Here is a 7,713-nt window from a genome sequence, read left to right as displayed (position 1 = left end):
TGTGGAATTATTCCATTGAATTTTATGGCAATTATCAAATGCATGTTGACAAATGTGTGATTGATGATATTCTCTGTTTTTTATGTATGATTGGTGTTCTTTGAGTCTTTTGTGTAATGGTCTTGAGGTTTCTCCTATATAAAATTTATTGCATTCGCAAGGAATTTTATAAATTACATTTTTTGTATTTTCAATTATATCATGAGGTTTTGTTTCTGAAATTTTACTTCTAATTGTATTTTCAGTTTTGAAGATAGTCCTAATATTAAATTTTTTACCTACTCGTTTAATTTGATCTGAAAGTCCCGGAATAAATGGAATGAAAAGGTTCGTAATAGGTTTATTTTGATTTTGTTTTGTTCGTGGGAATTCTATTTCGTTAAAAAATTTTGCAATAAAAGAATTTGGATAATTATTGAAATTTAGAATTTCTTTTATAAATTGTTTTTCTTTGGAAAATTTAAAAAAAAAATCTTCTAGTTGTTAACACAAAGTCTTCTAGTGTTGATTTTGCTGTTATAAGCAAAAGTCCTTCCTGGGATATTTTTTTTCAAAAAAAAGATTGTTTTTGTTTTTTTTGCAACTATTGGTTTGTGTGTTTTCCAAGTGAAACCAATCAGGTATGAATCTGTGGAAATACAGTTTACATGTAATTTTTCGGCATTACTTTCATTATTAGAAATTAATGAGAAAAGTGTGAAACTAGAAACTGAGCCGATGAAGAGTGTTTCAACTCTGGTTGTCACATACAACACGAATATTTTGTGCAAAACGATTCTTAAAATAACACAAAACAAACGTTGAAAATTCTTCAACTTCGTTGTATGAAAAAAAGTACGAAAATATTATGAAAAATAAAGAAAAAACATTTTTAAGTTGAGGGTTTGGATACCTTGCGACCGAATAAACTTGATAATTTCTTGTATAATTGATATATCAGTTTTTTCCTTTTAGAATCAAATCGCGATTTTCAAAGTTTCAATATGCCTTTGCTGGGAACTTTGCGCTAATCAAAGAAATGCTTGTTTCAAACAGAAGTAAGAAAATTTCAAGTTCAGGAGACAGAAGACAAGACAGAACAGGACTTTTTGTATCCATTTCCCGTTTAAGCAAAACCCCTCAACTAATTTAATAATTTAATTTGAAAATTGGAAATTAACAACACTGTTGCGTTAGGAGGAATGGGATTCATATATTTAATTAAATAAAAACAAATATATTTAATCAAGGCACTGAATTATGATTTTCCCTTAAAACCAACGCGTTTAAATATGAATTGCCAAAATAAGACAAGGCACATCATCTCTGGAAAATGTTGACTTTAGACTGTCGCCATTTATTCGAAACGAGAAGAAAAGCCAAACATTTGCTCGAATAATTTACGATCAGATAATACAATCTATGTGAATAAACGCATCCAGCTCAGTCACAAAAATTGCGCTGAACCATAAAATGTTGATGTTGTCTTGGCTCTGATCCAGTTCTCCTTTCTTTTGCCTGATTTTTGTCTATTACATCCGGACTACACACTATTTATTCAATGTCGAATAAATAATAAGAGATTATGTAATGCCGCTCAAAGGATCCTTGAGGTAAGAGTGGAGCAAACAAGGTAGACAGGGAAAATGTGTCTTCGCTTCGGTTGAAGCTTAATTAAAAGTCCCAGTTATATAGTTCTCTGTGGCAAACAGGACGTATTTCCGCTTAAGACTCCTTCGATTCCAGTTTCGTAATTAACTGTCTCCTGAACATCTGAATACACACATTTCCAGCTTCGAAAAGTTGGTGCATTAATTGGAAAATGTCCCGAATGTTCGAGAAAACTCTATTTTAATTTTATTTCAATGATCATTCGAAATGCTAGCGATGATCAAACGTTATTGATTTTATAATACTTCGAAGCAGTATTTTGTAAGTTCGTATTATATCGTAATTTTCTCCAACTTCCGTTGCATATATTTGTTTAAACGCTTTAAATTTTGTTATGCAACTTGAAACTGTTCCTGTCTTCAAATTATTTTGGTATTTTTGGATTAACCATTCATTTTCAGTCTCATTCAGTCGCTCAAAAATTAGCTTCATCATTAGGTCACACATTTTAACCCTAACAATAAATTTAAAAAGTCTAACGATATTTGCTTCCTCAAGCCTTACTTTGGGCTCCTGGAAAGCACATTTTCCATACATTTAGAAACACGGATAAATTAAAAACTTGTAACAATTTACCTATTAAAACCTTAATAACCGAGTATAATTAAGTTATAATTATTACCAATAGTTGATTCATTTGAACAATAGTTCAATATTCCCTAATTACATCGCAAAATTGAATAATGATCGAGCCAGCCATCAAACGAACAAATTAAAGAGTTGGTAACCAAACCCATAAACTATGTATTAATTTATGTACATGCAGATTAGCCGAGGGAAAACGGGAATCGAAAAATATTTCCCGTTTTGGTGACTTTTCGATGATGATGCACACTAAATATTTGCGTTTAGCACGCAAAATGGAAACCTACAATGCTTTGGCTCGGTACGATTAATTCCAAATGAAATATTTGTTTATAGAAGGCCAATTGTTACCCTAAATCAATACATCCTGGTATCCGTTTGACCAGCTACTGTTAAATAACTACCGCAAAACGTATAAAGCGAATTTTTGCATTTTGCTCATTTAACGTTCAGTCTATTTTTCTGTTTAGTTGATTAAATTTACCGTTCCCAGAGTGAAACCCTAACGTTTTCTATTTAATTCATTAATTAATAATTGGTTGAATCAAACAATTTTTACATTGGTTTAGATTGATGCTGGAAACGAATTATCAAATTATCATCCAACTAATTTGAGTAAACCAAACTGACAAAAGTTTGCTGCTTAAGAAAACGCAGAAATAAAACAAGAGAAGGCAACAAAATTTTAAAATTTAATAGGAAAGAAACACCCATATTGGCACATAAACTTTTTGCATGAGCTGCGAAATAATTCAAGAGAGTGAATTCGGCCACAAAATATTTTTCTATTTTGCCATTTATACATTCAGATTCATCTACAATTTATATTTTCCTTCCTCTATATTTTCAGACCGTGAGTTGTTTTTAGATATTTCCTACTTTGAATATGGAAACTGTGATGCTTTGTCTCCAATCTGCGGGAATTTTTCGAGTTGGAATAATCTAATTGAAGTGCTTGTAGTTCAGGCATTTTCTAATTCTGGACCAGGTTCTTTGGCTTCTTTATTGCTTCATGTACTTCCTCTGGTGTTATATTTTCTTCTCCTAAAGATTCACCTTTTTGAGCTTGGTATTCCTCGGTGGGTTCGCTTTTACTATTTAGATTTTTTTCTATTTCTTATCACCCTCCAGATCTTTCTTTGTCTTCCTTATCAGTTGTGTTTCATTCATGCTGTTCTGTTCTCCTTCATCCTGCCTTATTTTGCTTCGCCAGCGTCTTGACTGTCAGCCTTGTTCTTTTTCCTTCCATTATTATTTACTCCTCTGACTCCAAGTGCTTTCTTTGCACAATCGCTTACACTTCTTTTGATCTTCTTCCAAGTTCTCTCCACCTCATCTTCTGTTAGTATCAGGTTTAAAATTACTTTTTTTAATCCTACAACTTGTCATTAGTTGGAATAAAAATTCTTCTTCCAATAAACCAAAGTGTAAAAGATATTTGAATCACTTCTAACACACGTCTAATTTGGAGAGATCAAGTTTCCCAAAGGTAGCAAAAAATCGCCTGAATTCCTTCGACAGAAATTAATCAAAATCAGAACAAATTAAGCAATTTCCGGATGCAATTCGTCCTTTACCGTCACACGTGCTACGCTTCCCCAATTTCCAGAATAAAAAATGGAAGGCAATAACCATTATAGCATATCCGCGTCGGTTGGCTCCATTAATTAATTAAATTTGACGGCATTTTAAAAGATAAAAATAGGACCTTTTTCTTTAAAATGTTGTGTTTAGGGAGCGGCAGCGATACGATATTACATTTTTGTATATCGCATAATAAATTTTAATTTGAGACGAAAGTTAATCGATCCCCGCTAAAAAATGCTGGCGGATACATATTTTAATATCGTTTTCGCTTAACGCCGCTTAAACGGGCATGTTAAAAATAATAAGGTGGAAATTTAAAAGTTGCAGAGCACATGAACATTAACGACTACGTGTTTTCAGTCAGTAATCCGCTAAATTTTGCTTATATGAAAATGCGAGGCGACAAAGTTTCGAAAAGACTGTTCGGAAAATGAACAAACATGCTGACGCTTGTTGAGTTGCTTCTAGAAAATTAATTGTTCAGTTGAGACAAAGTTTATAATAGACTTTCTTCAAATTGGGATTAAAGTGTCCGTTGCCAACATGAAAAAGTCGGAAATTTCGAATAGCTTAACGCTGGAAAAAGTTGAGATGTCAACAGCACATAATTAATTGTTTTTTCCTGCAAACCTCATTAACACAGGATTAAAGACAAGAACGGCCTCTAGTTGAACCTGCAAAACATTGTGGCGTTTTACGCAAAAATGGGTCACCATCAATAAGAAAACCGCCACGCTGTTAGAAAATTCTCAAAAAAGTTTCAGTTTTAGTTCTGCGTTTCAAATCAACTCTGGCATGGTTATTTAACTTCCTGTTCTGTTCAATAATGTATTTAAATGGAGCAGACAACAAAGAGCTGAAGCATCAACAGGTAAACTCGCTTGGCTATGAAATCGGAAAGTTTATAACAAACACAAGATCACATAATAACATTTAACCGCTAATTGTTCCAAGTTGTGTATCTTCTACTAGAAAGGGCACAAGAGGGTAAACAGTCTTGAAAGGTTGAGTAGGGTAAATTGAGATACACTAAGCTGAAATTTGACTAGATTAAGCTGGTAAAATGCCAGATACAATTTCGATAGATTTTGCCCGGTTCAGGCGCTTATAAATCAGCCAGAAGTTTTTTCCTAGTTTTTAATATGCTAATTTGTAAATATCGAGACAACATATTATCCAAAATTTATTTAACTGTCTCGAAACTTTAGCGTTAGACTTTATGACTGAAACTCAATTCAACAAGTTTACAAATAAGATGATGCGTGATTCGATTCCATGGAATTCTCGAAAGTTTCAGTGCAAGTAATAAAATTGTAGAAAACTTGCTCAAGTCGAAAGTAGTTTGTGTTCTTTAATTACGGAAACTTTTATAAAAATTCGTTGGAGCTGGAATTTCTGTCGTCAATGTCGTCTTTTTCTTAAAAAATTCACGTGATTGTTTTTGAATTTGGAATAATTATTTCTTCGTTAATCTCGGTTTACTTTAAGCAGATTTCAATATTTTTGTTTAACGAGTAGAAAAAAACCTGGCAAGCCTTATTATAATCATAATTCAGTAGATTTTAATCATTGTAAGTTCGTTGAAACACTGAAAATTTCTCCTAGTTGATAACAGTCTTCAATTTAAAACAACCCGAATTACGAGCGGATTTTAAGATTGTAAAAAGCTCCAAAAACTTTGGTCAAATCCGGAAGCTGCAAACCGAAATTACTCCTAAACGCTCGTGTACTGAAACCTTACATTCTTCATTTCAATTATTTATTATTTCAAAACCCCCTGAATGTTCGATTTTGAAATTTCTAAAATCTAAAGAAAACGCATTTGCGAGCATTTCGAGATTTCGAACCCGGGTTTTAAATACCGAAAGATCATTAAAACACCAAAGGTACAACAAGCTTTGCCCTAGAAAGTGCGTTTTTTTTGTTTTCTACAAAACGCGTCCAAATAAGTCCCGGCTGTGAAAATAGAAAAAGTCAAAAAAGCGCTTAAATCGAGATTTCAAACGCGCTTTTCAGCCAACGGCGGCTCTTCAACATTCCGAAGCTACAACCAAATCTACTCAGGAAAGCTCCAGGAAAAGTACAGTTTTTGCAAGCTTTTTTATTTCCAAACTAGTTAAATTTCAAATTTCAAAAATAAGTTTGTTAAAACACCGCAGCTACAGCCGGATTTACTGCGAGGAGTTTATTTTTCGAAACTTTTTCATTTCAACACGCTCCTAAAAAAATACGATTTTGAAACTTCAAAAAACTGAAGAAAGATGATTTTTCGGGCTTTGAAGACAATTTTCTGATTAGAGCACATTTCGAGCTTTCAAACCTATGTTTCAAATCAGGAAAATTTTTCTCTGAAAGGTTTCTGAATATTTGGAAATTTTCCTTTCAAAGCGCGCCCAATTAACATTCGAATGTAATTTGAAAAGCTGAAAAACATGCATTGTAACATTTCGAGCTTTCACCTTATCAACACACGCGGATTGCCCTAAAAAAAACATATATTTTTAAAGCTTCCCACTTTTCACCGCAAAACGAGGCCAATTATTGTCCGATTTTGAAACAAAAAAAAAACTTAACAAAGACAAGATTTCGGGCTTCCAAACCGAGATTCCTTATGTCGGACGTTCGCAAAAACGCTTCATCTACGGCTGGATTTATATAAAGAAGGTCGATTTTTGAAACCTTCCACACTCCTCACCTCGAAATGTGCCCAATTAAAGACCGATGCTGAATTTTCAAAAATCCAAAGATAGCAGAAATATTCCTGTTTCTAATTTCAGATGTGCCTTAAAAGCTTAGAAAAACTTACTGATTCAATGCGCGTAGTTCCTTTTTCAAAACCTCTCATATTGTTTACGACAAAACGAGCCCAATTGAGGGCGTATTTTAAAATTTAAATAAATAATGAAAAAACGAAGCTTTGGACCCTTCAAATGCATTTTGACTATTAACAAAACTAGCAAAACTAATTGACTATTAAAATTCAAACCAAGACAATCTAAAATTTTCCCCCATCAAGCCTTATTTATTTCTACATAAATTGCAATAACTTGTACAAGTCGTAAACATATGCGCAATGCAAATCTAACGTTTTCAACTTGTTTGCCGAGCAACTCGCAAAATCCGGCCCATTAAATAAATGGGGCTTAATATTTACGTTTTGTAAACAGAAACGGGAGGTTCTGAATCTGTATCAGTCAGAAGAGGAAAGGTAAGCCGTTCCCGAGAAAGCTTCATCCTTTTCAAGCACTAGTTTGCGAATAGTAAATATGACTGAAATGGTTGGCTATAAATTTCACAATTTTCTTACAGTTGATTAATGGATTGCTTAAAATCTTTAGAAAAAAAACGAATATTTGCTTTCAACGGTCGTGAGCTTTTTGTAAAAGCTGGTATAAAATCGAATTTTGCAGCAAACATGGATATGGGTTAATAAGATGTTTATCTTATTAACTTTAAGCAGTTTTCACTTGAAACTTGATGAACATAATTCAGAGTAGTTACCTTAACCAACTATATGTCCAAGACTGGAATGATCAAATGTGAAAGGAAGAAACGCACTTTTCAACTTTGCAGCAGCACCTGAAATACTTTTTTGCCGAAAATCATTCTTCAAAATGTTTAAGGAAAATACAGAACTAAAAAGTACTATAAGAATATTTGATTCCTAGCAAACAAGACATCATTTCATTGCTATAAAATTCAGGCTGAAACCACTTTGCAAGTACGCACAGAATAAGTAAAAACTAACTTTTCTTTACAAACTTCTTTTTGGGTATTTCGCCTCAAAAATTTTAGTCAGAATTTCCTCAAGTCTTTTATTACAGATTGATAAATAGTGCTCCTATTTCGCAATAAGAACGAATTATTTATCAAAAAGTAATCAAGAACTAT

This window comes from Dendroctonus ponderosae, unplaced genomic scaffold (genome assembly GCF_020466585.1).
Source record: "Dendroctonus ponderosae isolate FM_Combo_2020 unplaced genomic scaffold, Dpon_F_20191213v2 Dpon_F_20191213_2, whole genome shotgun sequence".
NCBI classification, from domain to species: Eukaryota; Metazoa; Arthropoda; class Insecta; order Coleoptera; family Curculionidae; genus Dendroctonus; species Dendroctonus ponderosae.
This window is presented reverse-complemented; position numbering follows the sequence as displayed.